The sequence below is a fragment of the Peromyscus leucopus genome, chromosome 9 (assembly GCF_004664715.2).
Source record: "Peromyscus leucopus breed LL Stock chromosome 9, UCI_PerLeu_2.1, whole genome shotgun sequence".
Taxonomy (NCBI): domain Eukaryota; kingdom Metazoa; phylum Chordata; class Mammalia; order Rodentia; family Cricetidae; genus Peromyscus; species Peromyscus leucopus.
This window is the reverse complement of record NC_051070.1, coordinates 35,320,553-35,343,595: the sequence shown is the minus strand read 5'-3', so window position 1 is coordinate 35,343,595 and position 23,043 is coordinate 35,320,553.

Sequence of the window (23,043 nt, the reverse complement as noted above, 5' to 3'; positions counted from 1 at the left end):
ATCCCAAAATAGAATCTTTAAAGTTTCTATACTTCGGAGAAAATAATGTACAGTTTACCAATAATTGAAAGGTCCCACTATTTTTTACATATCATGGAGCTTCCTTTGAAAACAAATATTCTCTTAATTATATCTTTTCTAGGGCTTGTAAGCACAGACACATGTATATTTTAAATCTTGCAGAAGAGCGAATTATTTTTTTAACATAAAAATCATGTTTCGAATTACAGCATTCAATAAACTATTCCTTTATCATAGTTACTCAATTGTCTTCAGGTTCCTAACAGTATTGTTAGAGAATTAAAATATATTAACATGTTTGAATCCTTATTATTTTATAATATGAATTGTCCTTGTATCTGCACTAAATCTATAGATTAACCAGAGGGGAGCTGAAAATAGAGTTTATAATTTCATCCATAATTAACATTGGAACAACATTTATTGTAATCATTTTCTAAAGTATAGCATGTACTTACATAGTATTTACATGGCACCAATTACTATAAATCTCCTAAAGATGTTTTTTAAATACGGAGAGTAAGACTAGAGAATTGGCTGCAGCAGTATAGTCCTTGCTGTGAAAGCATGAAAAACTGTATTTAGAAACCTAACACTGACATCAAACACTGTGTGTAGTGTTCATCTGTAGAACTAATGCTTAGAGACAGGTGGATCATTGGAACATGCTGTCCATCTCATCTATTCTGTGAGCTCCTGGTACAGTGAGAGTCTTGTCTCCAAATACAAGTTGGAGAACTACTGAGAAAAACATGAGAGGTTACTCTCTAGCCTTCTACACAAATGCATAACCTTATGAATATATAGCACATGCATACGGACAAACATGCATAGCATGTATACAAAAATAAATACTTGTGTACCTAAAGACATGTTTTAGTTGTGCAAAACACTATACCAGCTCACCTACAGGACTTGACCTTCCTTGGATTTTGCTGTTCACAGGGGTCATAAAAATGCTCCCCCCTCACACACACCCCCATGGATATCCAGATAAGGCTTTATGTGCTCAATATTAGCATTCACTCAGGTGTTTTGAAGTGTAAAAGTAAGAAGAAATACAAAATTTCCAGCTGTCTATTAGCTAGAGTTCTGTGTTTTAGTTTCTATATAATATACGTTTGTTCATTTGGGACTGGAGTGCTGGAAACTGATCAGAGCATTAAATGTCTACTGCTGTAGTGCAGCTAAACTCAGGATGGTGGGGGTTAATGGCAGTGTTCATCTTTGACTTTTGTGGGTGCTTGGCTTTTTTATTTTGGAATTTCAGATTGTGGACAATTTTGTATTCATCTCTATTAATTTTATCCCCAATGAGCTCAGAAATCATTTGGAACCAGTGGGATTGACTTCTTTTTTATGACTTTAAAAGAGAATTCTTGTTTGTGTCTGCTTCTGCCCAATTCTTAACTAAAGATTGATGCAATGACAGCCAGAAAAGAACTTTTATATGCAACTATCCAGATCCTTTGTAGGTATAGTACAAAAAGATATTCTTTGCATTAGAGAATGAAAGTTCTTTCAAAATTATTTGGAAGTATGATAAGCTTAAATATTAAATGTGTAATTTGGTTTATCAATATATGATATGTTTCCTTACTCTTATAATCTACAGAGCTCAGGATTTTTAACCTGGGATGGATGAGTGGGTAGACAGACAGTGAGACAGATGAACAGATATGGATTCCACCATAATGATACTGGCAGTCCAGAGCTTCTATTAGGGACTTGGTCTGAGCTATATTCATTTGACACTCACAATGACCTAGGAGAATGGAGCATTCTTTTAGATATGGCATCCAAAGATCTCAACCAGGTAGAGCTTTTGAAAGTAACAGTTGGAAAGTTTTGCACAATGGCTGATTTTTTCATCCTCTGTTCTATTCATTATGTTGTTTGGCTTCAACTCTAGTGTTCTTATTTATTGCTTTACCATTTGTGCACACTGCATACTCTCTGAAATTGATTTCTGCTATGTTCTGAAATTACTCTACAGGCTCTGTCCACAGGATTTTAAAAACACAATGACTTTATAATTACATATTTTTATGTTAAATTCTGATTGTACACCGAGCAGTTTTAGGCTTTTCACTGACCTGGATGCAGTTGAATAGAGGGCTTTGGTTCCTTATGGATTTGACTCTCTTCTTCCTTTCCTTCTTATTAAATACAATTTTCTTTTAGTCACATTTACTTATAATCTTATATTATACATTGAAAATAATTTTAATAATTAAAATATTGTTCTAACTAAAGTTGGATCAATGGCTGTGGAGCCTACATGGGACTGGAATAGGCATGGCGAGACAATTCTGTAGCTTGATCTGCTTGCGGGGGGGGGGTGGCCGTAGAATCAGAATCCATCCCTGGTGTCTGAGGGGGCTTTGTAGATGGGACACCGTATGCAGCCTTGAGGCAGGGGGAGGGGTTTGGACTTGCCTCTACTGGATGTGCCTCCTCATAGGAGGCCTTGCTTTCTTGTGGGGAGGAGTGGGAGGTGGGTTGAGAGAGACTGTGGGAAGAGGATGAGGGAAGAGGGGTACCTTTGGTATGTAAAATGAATGAAAAATTTTCTTAATAAAAAATAAAAAATAAAGAAGTGTCTTATTTAGGTTTTAGATCTTTTATGTGTAAAATCATGTCATCTGCAAAAAAAAATATTTTAGCTCCAAAAAAATATTCTATTTCTTTACAGTGAAACAATCAAACTTCTTTATTTTGGCTTTTTGAAATATACAGTTAAGTTACTGTTTATACTCTTGCAATTATTTAATATCACTTTAGAACTTTTCAACACAATGCATTGCTTAATGTCTGTTGCTTGGGATATACACTAAATAAGTTAAATCTGTGAAGTTGAAAAGCAAAATTTGGATGCAAGAAATAGAGAACACTGCACTCCTCTATCAACACCCTTCATTTTAACATATCTACAGAAAAGGAATATTATGTCTATATCAACAACTTTTATAACGTAGGTTAATTGTCCTGCGGTTTTTGTTTCTCATCTTGTGAAAGATTCAACCAGATCCAGTGAGGGGTTCTGCTGCTGTCTTATATCCCATACATTTCCCTCTCCCTTTATCATGCTTTAAAACTCCTCACCTACTCTGATCCCTTACATTAAGAGTGGAAGAACACTGAAGATCTGTCCTGTATAATTTACTCAGTGCTGAACAGGAATGTAGAACCTACCTAGCTAGGGATGAAGCATTTCAATCTGTCTAGTGTAAGAGAGAGATCCAAATTTAGAAATAAAACTATTCTTACATGAAGAAAATCTATAATAAAAGATGTTATTACTCAAAATATAAAGTCACACAGTTAGTGATACAGAAGATTGTTATGACTCAGATTGGCACCAAAAGAATAAATCCTCTTTATCATGAGATTCCTGCTTACTATAATGTTAGCAAATCATTAGAATTTAAGGCAAAACCTAATACAGATTTAATCTAGCTATATAAATCTTCTAGGCCTAGGACGTATTGTCCTATTCATGTGATTCTAATAAAGGCATGGGATCTCTTTGTACTCTTTAGAATATAGATTACAGTCAACTTTTGTGATACAACCCTCCTTATCATTATCTGTCTTTGAGTTTAAGTTATGAGTTTGAAAGGACTGAAAACAAAACCTATTGATAGCTACATTTGATGTAAGAGAAATATTAGAGAAAATTTAAGATATCCATTGTGAAAATGAAGCCTGAGTTGAGAGAGAGAAAGAACAAGATATTGTGCATTCAAGAGACATGAGGCTCTAAAATGTCAAAGCTAGCCTTAGTAGTATACTTCCTTCAGTAATGATCTTCTTTTTAAAAGCTCAATTGCCCCCTGAAATAGCATCACTGTCATTAAATGTTCAAATATTACCTATGAGGGAATGATTTCATTCAAACTTCCCATTTCTATACATGACCCCATGATTATCTCATATGTGTGGGTCAGGGATCAGTTCAGCTTGTAGATTCTTGTTATTCCTTTAGTTTATGTTGATATTGAACCTGTATTAAGTTGATATCCAATGTATGTCAGGACTTTTTCTCTCAGGTAGCTTTCCTTCTTTGTGTATCAATGGCCTCCACTGCCTATGTTTATCTATGCAATCTTTGTACCTGTGTACCTAAAGACATGTTTTAGTTATGCAAAACACTATACCAGCTCACCTACAGGACTTGACCTTCCTTGGATTTTGCTGTTCACAGGGGTCATAAAAATGCTCCCCCCACACCCCCCCATGGATATCCAGATAAGGCTTTATGTGCTCAATACTAGCATTCACTCAGGTGTTTTGAAGTGTAAAAGTAAGAAGTACAAAATTTCCAGCTGTCTATTAGCTAGAGTTCTGTGTTTTAGTTTTTATATAATATACGTTTGTTCATTTGGGACTGGAGTGCTGGAAAGTGATCGGAGCATTAAAAGTCTAACTGTGGAGTATCCAAGTAATTGTCTGTAGTCATGTTATAAAATTTGCATTGTTATACACAAAATACATGAAATCCTCACCACTCATGAAAGAGGTTTTTCATTGCAGCAGAGAGATAGTTACAGAAAGCAACAACTGGACAAAATATAGAAAACTGATCACTGGATACCCAGTCCAAACTCATAAGTCTATAGTACACCCCACAAGTAAGGATCAGGGAAGATTGTAGAAAATGGGTGTATGATGTTAAAAGCTAGAAGACCAGAACATTTACAGCAAGATGCCAGGAGAAGCAAGATGTAAAGATATTGGTAAGCCACAAGCCACATGGCAAAGTATAGATTTATAGAAACGGGTTAATTTAAGATGTAAAAGCTAGCTAATGAGAAGCCTGAGCCATTAGGCCATATATTTTAAAACAATATAAACCTCTGTGTATTTATTTGGGTCTGAACAGGTGCAGATTGGTTGGGGCACAGGAAAACTTACAGCTACAGCAAAATTTTGTTTGCTAAAAATGACAGAAATTTATACTCATGAAACCTTAATGATGTAGCCTACTGAAACAAGACCTGTACAATGACAACAACAGATGCTTAATGTGGAATGGGTAAATCTCATTGGGAACCCCACCATGTAGCTGGAGAGCTTCTCTCCAGGTCCCACCAAGGCCCTGCAGTCCTACAACACACATATAAAATAATCACTTATATTACTTATAAACTGTATGGCCATGGCAGGCTTCTTGATATCTACTTCTTCTATCTTAAATTAACCCATTTCTATTAATCTATACATTGCCACATGGCTCGTGGCTTACTGGGACCTTACATCTCGATTGCCATGGCGGCGGCTGGCACGTCTCTCTGCCTCAGCCTTTCACTTTCCCCAATTCTCTTCTCTTTGTCCTGCCTATACTTCCTGCCTGGCTACTGGCCAATCAGTGTTTTATTTATTACCCAATCAAGCAACACACCAACACACGTAACACACAGAACATCCCACAGCACCACCCCTTGACAAGATTTAGAGAAAACTAAGGACTTCAGAGAAAAGAATTAGTTTTTTCCAGGGATGAGTCACAAAATAATATAACTTAGCTGCCTGGTTGCAATATTATACAATTTATTATCAATATTTAGCTGAGTAGCATTTATCCTTTAAAAAGTACTTTAAAATTTGAATTAAAGTCAAAACTAAAATATTACATTTACATGAAATTAAGTGTATTGATATTAAAAGTAGATTTGAGTATAATGTATTAACTGAAATATATCTAACATTATTTGTTTCAGTCATAACATTTTCTTTTTTTTTTTTGGTTTTTCGAGACAGGGTTTCTCTGTGTAGCTTTGCGCCTTTCCTGGAACTCACTTGGTAGCCCAGGCTGGCCTCGAACTCACAGAGATCCGCCTGCCTCTGCCTCCCGAGTGCTGGGATTAAAGGCATGCGCCACCACCGCCCGGCTAACATTTTCTAATATATTAGCTACTACATTGAGTATAAAGCAAGATTCAGACTTCTCTTGATTCATAAAATATATAATTTCAAATAAATGAATAAATAGGTGGAACAAATCAGGATCACTCATAGTATTCTATACATTAAAATTATGTCAAAATATTCTAAGCATAATTGTAGATAACCAACCATCTTATTAAATAAGAAACACAGAACCAATGTTCGCGTTACGAATTCATGAAAAAGCTGTTTGCCTGTGGCCTTGTGAGTCCCAGCTCAGGCCCAAGCTATACTCAGCCAGTTGTGGTGGCACACGCTGGTAGGATTTGCTGAAGGAGACAGAGGCAGTAGGATCCCGAGTTTGAGGCCGGCCTAGGAGGTTTGGGAGAAGCTTTGGCCCGGACTGAGCCACAAACAGTGGTGGGACCATGAAGGCAGTGGCTACTGCTCCACGTTGTCAGCTCCTTCTCATCGTGTTGGTGACTGTGGTGATGCCACTACCTGGGATGAAGGGTTTACTGCTGCTGATTCAGAGAATAATTGCCAGGACCATCGTGTTACAAGAAAGGATCAGCAAAGGTCAGTTTGGAAAAGTTTGGCAAGACAAATGGTGGGGAGAAATTGTTGTGAAGATTTTCTGTTCTAGGGAAGAATGTTCATGGTTCCGAGAGACAGACATTTATCAGACTGTGATTGCTCCAAACCACAGAGGAGGCAAAAAAAAAAAAAAAAAAAAAAAAAAAAAAAAAGTCTGCGGGAAACCATGACCATGCCTAACAGTGACTTTGAAATCTTCAAAAAGATGACAGGATCCTCCAATGATGATTCCACGTGGACTATGATAAATCCATTAAGCCGATTAACACCATGAAAAAAATCGACTTTGGACTACAAACTGGTCAGGACAATTTTGAGATGGCTAGCTGAGATGATCCAGCCTGACAGACTACTTGAGCAAGGACTTGAAACAAGCCCTGAACTTTCCTATTATGCAGAGACTGGACAAATGATACAGGACTTGACAATTAACCCAAAAATTTTCTTTTCAAGATTCCCTAAAGATATCTTCACCCCTAGAAAGCAAAAAGAAAAAGAGAATAAGATATGAGATAGATCATTGAATCTACTCTGAGAAAAAAGATAAATAATAGGATAAATAGGTAGATCATTGAATCTACACTGAAGAAAAAGGGGAAGATATAAAAATGATAAAAGGTAGACTACTGAATGTATTATGAAAAGAAAAAAGAGAGAATATGGATATGATAAGATAAAAAGGGAGATTATGGAATCTACTTTTTAAAAGGAACTATTGTTTTAAATAAGATAAGTAATGAAAATTTTTTGGTCTGAGTTTATCAGATGTTACTGGACTGGGCATTGTTAATATAAACAATGGAGTTTTTATCTGAATCTGTAAAATGTTAACGGACTAGACATCATTAATGTAATTTTTGGCGGTATATATTGTATATAATTATTGGATAGTTTTTCTTGTATTAGTTATAAGCTTTCTTTAATTTTAGACAAAAAGAGAGGAAATGTGGTGGTATTGTGTTCCCCAAAATATTGTATACCTTAATAAACTTATCTGGAGTCAGAGAACAGAAAAGCCACTAGTTAGGCAGTGATAGCACACGCCTTTAATCCTAGAATTCCAGAGACAGAAATCCCTCTGGATCTCTGTGAGTTCAAGGCCACATTGGAAACAGCCAAGCATGGTGACACATGCTTTTAATCCCAGAAAGCAAGCCTTTAATCCTAGGGAGTGTTGGTAGAAAGCAGAAAGATATATAAGGCATGAGGACCAGAAGCATTTTGGCCTGGTTAAGCATTTGGTTGGTTAAGCATTTGGTTGGTTAAGCATTCGACTGGTTAAGCTTTCAGTCTTTGAAGCAGCACAGTTCAGCTGGGATTCATTCTGGATGAGGACTCAGAAGCTTCCAGTCTGAGGAAACAGGACCAGCTGAGGAACTGGTGAGGTGAGATAGCTGTGGCTTGTTCTGTCTCTCTGACTTTCCAGTATTCACTCCAATAACTGGCCTCAGGTATGATTTTATTAATAAGAACTTTTAAAAATTCCTGCTACACATAATTTATAAAATATTGTTAAATTTTACTCTTATATATATAATAATCACCATTTCAACTGTTCCTGTGGGAAGATGAATTTTTTTTACTTATTTACTTTCAATCTCTTTGTATGTAAACCTATTGACTCGCTCTCTAAAGTTCTCTGGATATTCCAATTATGTTGTCAGCAGCCTTTAAAATTTCTGAGATGCCCCTTCAGTATGAGAACTTCTAGATCAATGTGACTGACTCTGTGTCACATAATAATTATTCACTGAACAATATGCTGAGCAATTATTTAAGAAGACAATTATCTTAACTTTGGCAATCTATAAAAATATGTTAAGAGTGTCCTAATTACTTTAAAAAGACTTAACTCTTCAAACTATGAACTATCTGAGTTTATAAACTGTTGTTTTGTTAATGTTTGTACTTCCTGTTTGGAGATTTTTTTCAACCAACATAGAATCAATTCCTACACCTCCTCATGAATTCATGGCTTAATTAGTAAAACTCATTTGATTCAATAACTTTGGTAAAACATTCAGTTTATATTCTCCTAATTCTATGTTGCATCTCTTTATACCTCCATTTGTGTGTGTGTGTGTGTGTGTGTGTGTGTGTGTGTGTGTGTGTTTTGAATATTTCAAAGTTTAACAGAAACTTTGGGGTAGCCACATCTGCTTTTATTCAGCTTAAGCTTTCTAGGGTCTAGGGTCCCTAACACATTGTAGTATATTAAAAATTTATGATGTATAATGTACAGAACTCATGAAATAAGGAGAAATCTAAACATTCTTAAGACTATGTTGGTGGAACTTTGGGGAAGGGGGTGAGAAGGCACAGCATCAATGACACAGACACCGGGAGTCAGTTGAAGGCAAACAGCAGACTCATTTCTTCAATAATGGGGAAGGCCTTTTTGACCCTCCAACACCCAGGCTATGTCACAATCTGGTGGCATTGCATGGTTGTCCCTCATTGACTGGGCATGATTAAGAACTCTGTTAGTGACCAGGAACTCTGACAGTGTCTATCACTAGGACCTCAGGAAGACTTCAGTTTGGCTCATATGGAAATATGTTATGTGCATGCATTGACAACTGGTTTTAGTCAATTTCCTCAACCCTATGGGCCTGTCCTACTATAGGACTAAATTATTAAAAGAAGTTAGAGTATGTCACCAATATAAAATATTAAGGAAAGTCATTCTAGATGTTAGTAATATGATTTGTGATGGATCAGAAGCCCAAATATTGTGCTATCAGAAGACAATGCCATATAGCAATAATGCTAAAGGAGTGATTTACAGATTGGAATGATTACAGATTTGGAGGTAAGTAACTATGGATATCATCTTTTAACTTTTATGAAAACACCTTTAGCTATGGGTATTCTCCTGCTTTTTCTAGATGTTTTAGGCCATGAGTTCACAGAGAATAGGTTCCAGCAGCTCTGGTTACTTTCTAAAGGTTCCCATAGCATTGTTTCCCTGTGTGAGGAAACCAGATACCTTTCTTTAGTTTCCCAATTATTTTCTTGCACCAGTTCCTGGGAGCTAGCTTTTGTCTTAGAACACAGTCAACGCTCATATTATTGTCCTTGCCAAGAATCTTGCACTAACACACTGTTTTATACCAAAGTCAAAATCATGTTGAGTGACAATGTAGACTCTTCCAATTTTGTCATAGTGACAATTGTAAGGGGCTCACAAATGTGATTTTTAAACAGTGCTAAATATTTTGATATCACCATTCCAGTAGATTCTCATTTACGTGATTTGAAGAAAACTCTATGTTTTCTAAATGTCATAAAGGACCTACAAGTTGTCTATCCTCTTTACCTTTGCTTTTTCTTATTTCAATATCACTGAAATATGGTGGTTCCAGCTAAAAACACCCATAGTGATTGTTAAAATAGGGAAGTGGTAACTATATAATAGATATCAAAAAGTGATTCTGGCCACTTTAAATGAACTGAAATATAGCATGTCATTCTGAAAAAGAAGTACTTACATATTTACTAAAATTGCACATGAAAGTATGCTGATGGTGAAACTAAGAAAATTTCATTAACTTTTTCAGCATGGTTCATATCCTAGTAAGGCTATATGCTAATTGAATTTTGACTTTCAATACTCTTCTCCTTTTATGACTTTGACCACTCAGAAATGCTCATATTCTTTTCAAAGAGATTGTATGAAGAGACTACCTAATCTTACATAGGGAATTCTAACTAGTACTTCAAGTTTATATTTATGTGAAAACTTTGATTGAGATCCTATCTGAGACAAAAGAAAAGCAATAAAATTATCTTTCAAGTGAAGAATATGAATGGAAAATGAAGACTACACTGCAGGATTTGGTTCCATGTGGCATATAAAAAAGGAATTTTAAAGGAAATTAAATTGAAGTATATTCAGTATAATGTTAATTGATATCGAAAATGACAACTCAGGTTGCTCATAATAGTTACAGATGAGGAAATGATTCAGTGTAATTTGGGTTATGATGATATTGATCACTCTTTTTTTTTTCATTCTAGTCCACTTCATATCATGTCCTTGAGAATGTAGTAAAATAATAATAAAAAGGTAATTTAACACACCCTCAATTTAGTTTTTTATTAGGTATTCTGGAAATCTTTTGACCTTACTAGAAGGAAATATATTTATAATAGCCTTCTAAAAGTTAATAGAGGCCCAATTTTGAAAAAAAAAATTAAATTTTATGTGCAAAACTAGACTTATTTCTCTATGATTTTTCTTGCTGAAACTAGTACATATGTTATAAAAATAAGCCATGCTTTATTTGAATATATTTATGTTTTTAATTTAAATTGTATGCAACAAGTTTTGTACAAATTATAACATGCTCATTTATGTGAACATTTCTTCTTCTAAAATACTTTTCAATATAATGGCAAATATTGAATGCAAAGATTACAGCATGATAAAACAAATCTAGAAATGAAGTGGTTATACTTAATGTATCAATAAAAATGATAATCACTAATTTATCTTACTCTTTGGTAAAATTACAATAAATTATTTATACTGATAGCATGCAAAAGCAATAGGGAATAAAAACTGTTGGAAAGCAGTATTATAGAACAATCTATCTGATACCTTCTGATAGACTGTAGAAGGTAAAAATAGAAGGCACACTTCAGTCAAAGAAATAAACATTTCAGGATTCAGAAGTATAAGATTAAATAATGACCAATGATTTACCAGCAATCAAGATAGACATGAGTCTAGTATAGAAGAAGTTAAGGATTATGGCAGAAAAAGATGGGTGTTGAAAATAAGAATCAAAGCATTTATTATCTGATATTCCAAAAGTTTTGAAGTGATTCAAATAAGTTGTCATATTCACACACTAAAATATTAGGTAGAAACATTCCAGAATTGACTAAAAACGAATTTTGACACAGAACATTGTGCAGCAGTTTCCTTTTACTGAAATCCTACCACCTTGGAGGGAAGGCCAAAGACACAGGGTGTTAATGGATGGGTACATTAAGAGGGGTATTTTTACAAAATAGTATCCCTACAGGAAGGTAAAACAACAGGATGTTCTAGGGGGAGGTGAAATGATCCATTCTTCAGGTAGCTCATTAACATCAGGAAGTAGAAAGCTGGGCGGTGGTGGCACACACTTTTAATCCCAGCACTCAGGTGGCAGAGGCAGGTGGATCTCTGTGAGTTCGAGGCTAGTCTGGGCTACCAAGTGAGTTCCAGGAAAGGCGCAAAGCTACACAGAGAAACCCTGTCTCGAAAAACAAAAACAAAAAACCAAACCAAACCAAAACAAAACAAAACAAAAAATATCAGGAAGTAGATAAGTCCAAACACCTTTACGAAGTCCAGGAGGAACTTGACCAGATTCACTAAGTCCCTCTTTCACAAGCGTATATTGGCAGAAAGGGCTGCTGAAAGTCCTTTTTAGATAAGACTAGCTGTCAGGAAGAGGCTCAAACCAACTGAATCATCTAGAAAAGGCACTCTCCAGTCTGAGCTGCCTGAAAATTGTGTAGTATGCTTCAGTTTCTATAAATAACCACAGTAAAACCTATTGGGTTATCATGTTGGATTTTGGTGGTATTCTAATTTTTGTCTGTCATCAGTTCCTGATAAAGGGTGAGTAGATGTTTGTTTCATATCTACCCAAAATAGTTTCCCAAAACAAAAGGTCAATGCTAGGATCTAGATAAACTCCAATTAGAAAATAACAAATCAGAGAAATATCAATGAATCCAGGCAATTAAGTACTAAGAAATGACTCATAATTATATTTGAATTGAAATGAATGCAAGACGAAAGTGAGACAAAAACATAACTTCCAGATTTATGATATCATCTAACGAGAAATAGAGGAAGGATAATGGGGGAATTAGAAAGTGAAATATTATGGAATCAATTTTATATAGTCTGTATGTTCACGATGAGATATATGTTATATGTGGTTTAGATTTTATAGAAAGACACAAGGAACCATGGCAACTATGGTGGCTTCTGTCCTGTTATTGTATCAGACTATAACTCTGACAAAACCTTCTTCTGAGTCACATATAATATCCTTATGAAAAAGGTTAGAAATAGTTTTGAAAAAATCTCTTAGTGGTTTTTTGAGATATAACCTGAGAACTGCCCAAATCCTACATGTGTCTAATGTTAAGACAATTAGTTGCAGTTCCTTCTTGAGAAGACTGTGTTCAGATTTGGGTACATCTCTGTAGGGATAATTTCCTGTCCTGCCAGCCAGCTCCCAAATAATCACACAGAGACTTATTATTAATTATAAATGCTCAGCTAATAGCTTAGATTTGGTACTAACTAGCTTTTACAATTTAAACCACATTACTTATCTACGTTCTACCATGTGGCTTGATACCTTTCTTTAACACAGCATGTTTGTCTTCCTTCTTTCTGAATCTCCTTGCAACTCTTCCATTCTTTATCCTGGTGCTCTCTTCTTGTCTGTAAGTCCTACCTAATCTCTTCCTGCCTAGTTGTCGGCCATTTAGCTCTTTATTAAACCAATGAGAGCAACACATCTTCACAATGTACAAAAGGATTAGTTCACGACACCACTCCTCTGTGACAGTCGCTTTTTCCCATCCAATAATCTTAAAATATGAAATTATTTCTAATGATATTCTGCTATATTCATAGATCAGTGCCTATTCCAATCCTCATCAGAGAGGCTTACCCCATCAGCTGAAGGGAACAGGTGCAGAGACCACAGCCAAAAATTAGGCTGAACTCATAGAATCTCACAGAAGTTGGGCAAGAAAGATCATAGAGCCAAAGTGGCAGAGGACACCAGGAGAACAAGGCCCACAGAACTAACTAAGTAGGGCTCATAGGGTCTCAAAGAGACAGAATTAGTAATTATAGAGCCTGCATGGGTCTGTTAGAGGAGCTCTACATCTATACATGCCGTGGTTGTTTCACTTGCGGTTTTTGTTAGACTCCTAACAGCGGGAAGAAGAGTGTTTTGACTCTTTTGTCTGCTCATGGGATCCTTTTCCTCCTGCTGGGTTGCCTCATCTAGCCTTGATATGAGGATTTATGCCTAGTCTCCTTGCATCTTGTTAAGTCTCTGGTTGACAACACTGAGAAGCCTGAACTTTTCTGAAGGTGAATGGTGGAGCAATGTACCTTGGGAAGAGAGGTGATGGGGACGGACTAGTAGGAGGGGAAGGATGTGAAGCTGTTATTTGGGTGTATTGTTTGAGAGAAGAAAAAAGAAAAAAATACATATAAGTCAGACTTAAAAGGGGAAAATTATGGTTGGTAAGGATATGGAACCTATAGGAGAGGGCACTGTTACCAATTTCGTACACCAGTATAAAATATCTTACTGAGATTTGATACTTAACCTTATATCCACAAAGAAACTTATTGAGAACAGATGGAGACCATTATAGAAAGCCACAACTGATCAAAAAGCAGAGACTACCTGACCATGGGCTTCAGTCACCATTGACATATTTACAACACAACACTTTGGTGCATGTTGTTTAGTTGCTGTTGTGAGCAGATATTGTTAGTTTGGCAAATGAAAAGAATTTAAGTCTTTATCAACTCTTAAAAGTCACATGTAGTTTCACAGCAAAGTCAAAGCCAGCTGTTTAGGGAGTTTGAGCTTCCCACTGGCCAGATTTGCAAGCCCCTATTTAGTTTGTCATAGTGAAGCCACCTCATGCATCTAAATATTCTCATGTAAATCCAACAATCTCTGAAGCACACAGAACTACAAACTTGAGGCAAGATGGAATTTTCAAGCAGCAAACATTCTTAGAGTAGCTGTTTTCATTAAAATTCCTCCGGCTATTAGGGCTGGTGATACAATTTTCAGTGCTTACTGCTAAATAAAAAGAAGTTACTTATTAATAATGCATGATAAATTGTAAATTAAGCATGTTAAAATATTAAGCTTTTGATCCATTTCCCACAGCTTCTAAGCACCTAACACTCTTTAATATTTGCTAATTAATATTTTTAATTAAAAATTAGCATGCATCTTACTGTTTGTCATTGTACTATGTAACGTCAGTTTTAAATGTAGACACAAAAGCATTGAACTCTCCATCAGATTAATTAAATTATAGAATGTATTTCACAGTACATAAATGACTAGGTAATTTTTGTTACCACAGGTATGGAAATACTGTACAACCTAACCAAACTGCATATCTCTTTTTGCTATGTTCTTATCTTACCAAAACTCTCCCTACATTTAGTGAAATGACTGGTACTGTTCAAATCAACTTATTAGCTCTGATTCACTTATTTCCAAACACTGGTGAGATTATATACAAAAAATACTGTGCCAGATTCAAGATACAGGAAAGAAAACATATGGGACATTAATATTGAAAAGATGGTTCAGAAACAGACAAAGTAGCTAAGTTTTATATAGAAATTCATGGCCTGAAAATGTTGAGCTCAAAGTAACTTCAATCAGAATAGAGGAGTTCTTTGGGGTTTCGTTCAGCAAAGGGACTTGGTTTCATAGCTGTCTGGACAGCATATCTTTTCCACTATATTTTTGAGTTAAATGAAGTTCCAATGTTCTGTCATCATGCATTACTTATACTGGAAAAAAAGCCACAAAGAAGATCATTCATATCATAAACTTTGAAGTTCACAGATCTCATCCAAATGACTCAATTCCTCTATGTAATCTTGGATGAAATACTTCAGTTATTTACTCTACAATTTTCTTTCTGTAATGAATATGTGATTTACTGTGCATAAGGAAGCTGTTTCACTAACAATATTATAAACATTGTGCAAACACGTTGAGAAAGGAAAAGCTACTCAAAGAGCTACTTCCTGACAGTAGGGTACATTCACATTCACATTCACATTCTGAAAAATGTGATGGCATTAACCACACTATCTAGGAAAAATATGATTTTAGTAATCATTGAAATATGTGACAGTTTGTGTGGAATGAAATATAGAAATGACAAATAACTGGAAGTTGACTATTAGGTTAAGAAGTAAAGTGACAATCATAATATAAACAGATGTGTGCTAGAAATGATATTTACAGCTAGGGATAATGCAAAAATAAAACATAAATCTTCCATATAAAAATCTATGCAGAAAATATAGAAGATCAGGGGACCAAATTGTTACCATGAAGAAAGCAAGCATTGAAAAGAAAAATGTGAGGTGTGGAGAAAGTCAATGAAACCAATTTAAAAAGCAAATATGAAGTAACTCTGGCATTAGGTCGTATGTTGGTTACTTTTGCAATTGTTTTGACAAAATACATAACAAACACAACTTAATGAAGGAAGAGAAGATCTTGTCTAACAGAATAAGACTATTGTCCATCATGGCCGGGAAGTCATGGCAGTGAAAATGGCTCCAGTTGGCATGGCAACTGTTGAGATGACTGTTCATGTAAGTACCCACAGTCAGGAAGCAAGGAGAGATGTCCGATCATTTTCTTTCATTTACAGCTGAACATTGGACCTTTACTCCATAGCAAATTCACTTATTTTCCATGGCTTGAATAATTAGGGATCTCTGGATTTCTTGCAAGAATGATGATTTCTATAATTGATGATCTTAGCAATGTTAATCTATGGGTGCATATATAAGTATTATTTACTTATTTTGTTAGCATGCAATTGGCTTTCCCAAATGTTTGTAGTGTTAGTTATCCCTTGTCATATTCCTTATTCTACCTTGCCTTCTCATTTATGTGTTAATAGTGGCAGTAGCTATTAATCATGTTTGAATAAAGAAATGAAAATTAAAAATAGAAAAAAATAGAGGACTTCATTAAGTTTTACGCAGTATCCCAGGTGATTCACTATGGCTGAGGTCTTCAATAGTACATTTTAAATTATAGTTAGGGAAGTATAACAGTAGTTTTAGGAGAAACAATATTGTATGTATTTTTTGTTCAGTCATATTTGTTTCAAGATGTGAATTTTTCAGCAACTTTAGGCAAAATTCAAGATATCATAACAAAGTAGTTAGCATAAAACACATTTGCCAATATGCCCTGGGCTTTGGTCGCTAAATTAAACTTTCCATCAATGAGCTGGAGAAGGTTGTTTGCTCCTTACGGTGTAGAAGTTGCCACTGTTGGAAACATGAACATGGAAAATGAATAAAACACCATGGGCTGCTGCTAAACAGGGTACTTATAATTAAATTCTTCCTGAACCAGTTTCTCCCAGGATGGAATCAGTAACCTTCAAACCATGTTCTTATAATTAGGCATTTTGTGATAACAAATGCAACCAAAGATTCTTATGGTGTCAACAACTTCAGGGGAAGCATGTAAGCAGTTTAAATCTGCATTCAAAGTCTCATTCCACAAGAGGACTATCTATTTGCTTCATCAGTAAATGTGAAAACTTTGTGATGAAAGCTGTTGCTTATCATACTAACTACAGGGACATTATGATTACATTTTGGCCATCATAGCTTCATGTAGCTGTCTATATAGTAGCGAAAATGCTCTATTAGCAATCTCAAGCTGCCTATTTTCTCAGAGAGCTATGTGGATTACTGATCAAGGGGGTGTAAATCTTGTTATGGTTTAGAAATGACACATGTTACAAAAAATGGTTAAGTTATACTAATGGAAGCATTTTATCTTCAAGTTCTCCAGAGAGAGACAGGTTAGTAAACATATATGAACATCTTAACTACTACTCCAAGAATACAGCAATAGTAACTTGTGTAGCTCTGGTATTAGGTAAATGATGTTTTCATCTAAATGTTGCCACATAACTTTAAAAGCAATCCCATTTTCACTCATCTGATGCTGGCTTTCATAATATGTGAGCACCTTGAGACAAATTTTGTCTGCCAACTTCGTGATATAACTTTTATAAAGTCAGTTTATGACAGGTATTCTAATGCATTTCACTATTCATTATATCATCATAGGCTGGGGTATATTACTTTTTGTACTTTGTATAACATTTCAGCAATCTCAGTTGAAAATACAATACTCCAATATATTAGGACATAACACGACTTAAATGATGTTAAGATCATTTCTTCCTGCAATGCGATTACTTTCTAACCTGTTCTAAAACTCATACACTTCAACATCTCACTCTGGTGGTAAAAACAGAAATGAATTCTGTTTCTGTCAATTTGTGGCTGTATACATACCCTAAAATGCTTTAGTCATGTTTAATTATTGTACTTTAGGATTCCAAATGAATTATGAAAGGATGATTTTATGTATTTATTAGTGATTAAAATGAGTTAATGTTTAGTAAGTCATTTTCTAGTATACTGCTGTTTTCCCACAGAGTTTTCTTAAATTAGAAATAGTAAAGAGGAATACAGTACTCTGTATTCCTTAATTCTTAAGTGCAAGACTCTTAAGAAAAATACGAAGAGTTAGTGGCCATTAAAAGAGAAGAATATGAAGCTCTAGATATGACTCAGAGGGTAAAACACACATGGCTTAGACAGAAGACCATACTTTGGATTCCAGCAGCCATGTTGGGCAGCTCCAAATTGCATCAAACTTCAGCTCCAGCATGATCCCAGTGGTTCTACATTTCTGGATTCTACAGGCCCCTGCATGTATGTATTCATACATAGACACACAGATATTCATACAACTAAATGTAAAGTAATTAATTTTAATAAACAGAAGAGAAAGTTATATTCTCATTGTTGAGAGCAATTCCCAATTTTATTAAACATCATAAAATTAAAGTTATTTAACAAAACTTTGACCTTAAGAAATTATTTCAAATAGGAGATTTATCAACCCAGTCGATGGTTATAATGTAATTTTTGGAAATTTTATGTTTTAGCAAAGTAACTAGTGAAGAATAAATGTGCATCATCATTATAATTTTTAATATTTCTTAATACTTAATATTATGTTTAATCATTTAACTTTAATTCCTTATTTATAGATATATAACTATTTAATTCATCTTTAATTATAGATATATCCTTAAGATTTGTAGTCATCGATTATACTCTTCATGTTACAGATTTGGTTATGACTCATTATGGCATTTCACAAAATGAAATTTGTAGGAATAACACAGTTGATTCAATAGGAGGCACACACATTAGTTACATTAGGACAATTTAAGATTATAAGGTCTTTGTAAATTTCTAAGATGTGAACCTGAGAACAAATTAAGATGTGATTCAATGTTTTAATTACAATAATATGTTATGTATAAGAAAATTACCATTTTACAAAAATGTATACTTACATATGAATGACAAAAATATATTTCAGATATTGTTTTCTTATCAATGGGAAATCTCAAGATCCCCAGGATATGTCTTAAAACATAGGGTCTATGCCAGATTTTATATATATATATATATATATATATATATATATATATATATATATGTACATATATATATATATATATATAATTTTTCATTGCATATTGACAATTTTACATAAAATTGGGTCACAAAATTGATTAATGTCAATACTAATAAATGGAGCAATTATAACTGTAGACTATAATCAAACTATGTAGTCTCTCAACACATCATAGTGGACTTTCATATTTATATTTAGAAGAAGCACTTTAATACTCTGGCATACCCAAATTTTCAGAGATTTTACTTTTCTGCTTTGGGAATATGGTTAAGTACAATAAGTGATAATTGAAGACAAGTACTATGATACTGTGGCAGTGAAACTGATTGCTGAGACAATTACTAAGTGCCCAGAAGCAGGTCTGTATGTTTCACTGCAATAGGAGAATGCCGGGTAATGGATGATTTATGCCTTGAGGGAACAGGTCAAGTTGATATAACATTTCAGTATTTCCATAAATATATGAATCAAGAAATAAACAGGAAAATAACAAAATAAATAGAAAATAAAAACAAACTAGTAATATATACTTATCAATAATTATGTTGGTAAAAATGGGTCCAACTATAATGCTTATAGTATCCAAAGAAATAGAAAAAGCAATGTCCAATAGCAGACTGGACACAAGAATCCCATTTCAGCCTTAGAAGCACATATAGATTAATACTAAGGAGTTAGAAAACATTTTTCATGCAATGGAAACAAGAGGCTTCAATCGGAAATCAGAAAATAAAACAGATAGAAGAAAACTTTAAAAATCAAGTGGTGAATTTTTGAGGAGAAAGAATACTTTCAAATGCATTGTACCTAAATACAAGAATGATTAATTTATATCATACATCTCAATATATAAAAGGGAAGTGTACATAAAATTACATGAAAACAGCTATAATTTTAATAATCCAGCTTTATAATTTGCCACATCATTCAACCAGAATATTAAAATATTCAGATTCATTACATTTAAGATCAGATATATCAAATGTTCTGTAACACCAGGAAATCACACATTTTTTCTCAAGAGTACATAGACCACTCTCCATGATAGATCAAATATGTAAGAAAACAAACCTCATGAAGAAGGCAAGTGACGAAGACTCACAATGTCTTACATTTTACATAAAATGAAACCATAAGAAAAATATTCAAGGCTCAACTATATTTAATTTAGAATCTTCATCTGTGATTAATGGATGAGAATGGAAGGTGAAAAAGGGAGAACTTTAAAACAAATGGGATTACAAGTAGACATATAATGGGAATATAGCTTACCAAAAACTGTGATGCATTTTTGTATTTCTGAAGGATGTTCAAAGCAAATTTATTTTATACAAAACTATTGTAAGTAAACAGCTTAATGTTGCACCAAAAGAAACTAGAAATTAAGAAGGAAAAACTAAACCCAATGTTTAAGAAGAGAATAAAAATCACTACAAAATTAAGTGAAATAGAAACCAGCAAAGTAATATGATAATTTACTAAAAACAGGTACATAGCTTTCTCAAGATGAAAAAAAAATTATGGCATGTAACTGAGAATTGAGCTCAGTATAGAAGTATATTCAAGGTCTTAAATTCAGTTACTATGGGAAAAAAAAGATTAATTAAATTGAGTAAGAACCAGCACAATATTCAGTGTAAAACAGAAATGAAAGCAATACATGACAACCAAAGTTGTAGATACAATTGGGATAGGATGAAGTACTAGTGATTATAAAAAAAAGTGTGTGGGGGGGCTGTCCTTACAAAAATGCTAACTAGAAACCTGAACAATGAAATGGACAGTTTTACAGCTCTGTAATGAGTAAATAACTTATGTCTCAGGATAAACTTTCATTACCTGGTGAGTTTAGTGGTACATTCTACCAAACTTACAAGCTAATACCAAGCCTTCTCATCTCCTGATTAGTTTTTTATTTCTTTGTTTACTTCTTGGAAGTGCAAATATCAAATGAGAAAATGACTTCCACTAATTTGGCCTGTGGTCAATTCTGTGGAACATTTTCTCAATCATGGTTGTTATGGGAGGGTCCTGTGTATCATGGGTCATGCCATTAATGGTCAGGTGTTCAAGGTTATATGCAGAAGCAGACTGTGTGAACCATGGAGTGCAGACAGTAAGCAGTGTGATTCCAAGGACTTCACTTCAATTCTTGGTTTCAGGTTTCTACCCTGAGTTAGTACCATGGCTTCCCTTTTGAGGGACTGTGACATGCAAAGTAAGCCAGATAAAACCTCTCCTTCCTGAGTTGCTTTAGGTCAGGATATTTATCACAGTAATAGAAGACAAAGAGAGCACTCAAAAATTGCAGAAGGAGAAAGAAAGGGAAGATCAGTATTTTCAGCAACATCAACACTTTGGACATTATTTTTTGAGTCCATATATTACTCTTATATCAAACACGTTATTATATATTTATAAAAATTACAGGTTGGTGTTGGTTATTTAGTGTTTCTTGCGTGCATTCACTCCATTCATGTTTTCATGAATATTACAAGAATATTAGAAGATGCACTAAATGTATATTAAGTTTTGAGGTACATATTTTAAAGTAAAATAATTCCATGAAGAAAAAGAAGACTATTCCACAATCTTCATTCCTTTTCAGCTTAAATTACTGCTAGTATATGTATAGCATTTCTTTCTTTCTTTTTTTTGCATTTCTTTCTAGTTTTCTTCCTTTTATTTTATTTTACAATATCATTCAATTCTACATAGCCACGGATTCCCTTGTTCTCCCCCTTCCTGCCCCCCTCCCCTTCGCCCAGCTCACCCCCCCCATTTCCACCTCTTCCAGGATAAAGCCTCCCCCGAGGACTGAGATCAAACTGGTAGACTCAGTCCAGGCACGTCCAGTCCCCTCCTCCCAGGCTGAGCCAAGCGTCCCTATATAAGCCCCAGGTTTCAAACAGCTAACTCATGCAATGAGCACAGGACCCTATACCACTGCCTAGATGCCTCCCAAACAGATCAAGCCAATCAATTGTCTTACCTATTCAGAGGGCTTGATCCAGTTGGGGGCCCCTCAGCATTTGGTTCATAGTTCATGTGTTTCCATAAATTTGGCTATTTGTCCCTGTGCTTTATCCAACCTTGGTTTCAACAATTCTCGCTCATATAAACCCTCCTCTTTCTCGATAATTAGACTCCCGGAGCTCCACCAGGGCCTAGCCATGGATCTCTCCATCCAGATTCCTCAGTCATTAGATGGGGTTTCTGGCACGACTATTAAGATGTTTGGCCATCCCATCACCAGAGTAGATCAGTTCGGGCTGTCTCTCTACCATTGCCAGCAGTCTATTGTGGGGGTATCTTTGTGGATTTCTGTGGGCCTCTCTAGCACTTTGTTTCTTCCTTTTCTCATGTGGCCTTCATTTATCATGGTCTCCTAATCCTTGTTCTCCCTCTCTGTTCTTGATCCAGCTGGGATCTCCTGCTCCCACAGGCTCTCTTTCCCTCTACCCTCACCCTTCATTACTCCCACTCATGTCCAGGTTGTTCATGTAGATCTCAGCCATTTCTCTGTCATTGGGCGATCCTCGTGTCTTTCTTGGGGTCATGTTTTCCAGGTAGCCTCCCTGGTGAAGTGAGCAGCAGTCCAGTCATCCTTGTTCCACCTCTAGTATCCTCCTATGAGTGAGTACATACCGTATTTGTCTTTTTGAGTCCGGGTTACCTCACTCAGGATGATTTTTTCTAGTTCCATCCATTTGCCTGCAAACCTCATGATATTGTTTTTCTCTGCTATGTAGTATTCCATTGTGTATATGTGCCACAATTTATTTATCCATTCTTCAGTTGAAGGGCATCTAGCTGGTTTTCAGTTTTTGGCTATTACAAACAATGCTGATATGAACATAGCTGAGCAAGTGCTCTTGTGCTATGATCGAGTATTTCTTGGGTATATGCCCAAGAGTGGTATAGCTGGATGTTGGGGGAGACTGATTCCCAATTTACTAAGAAAGTGCCATATTGATTTACAAAGTGATTGTATAAGCTTGAATTCCCACCAGCAGTGGAGGAGAGTTCCCCTAGTTCCACATCCTCTCCAGCAAAAAGTGTCTTTAGTGTTTTTGGTCTTAGCCATTCTGACAGGCATAAGGTGGTATCTCAGAGTTGTTTTGATTTGCATTTCCCTGATGATTAGGGATATTGAGCAATTCCTTAAATGTCTTTCAGCCATTTGAGTTTCCTCTGT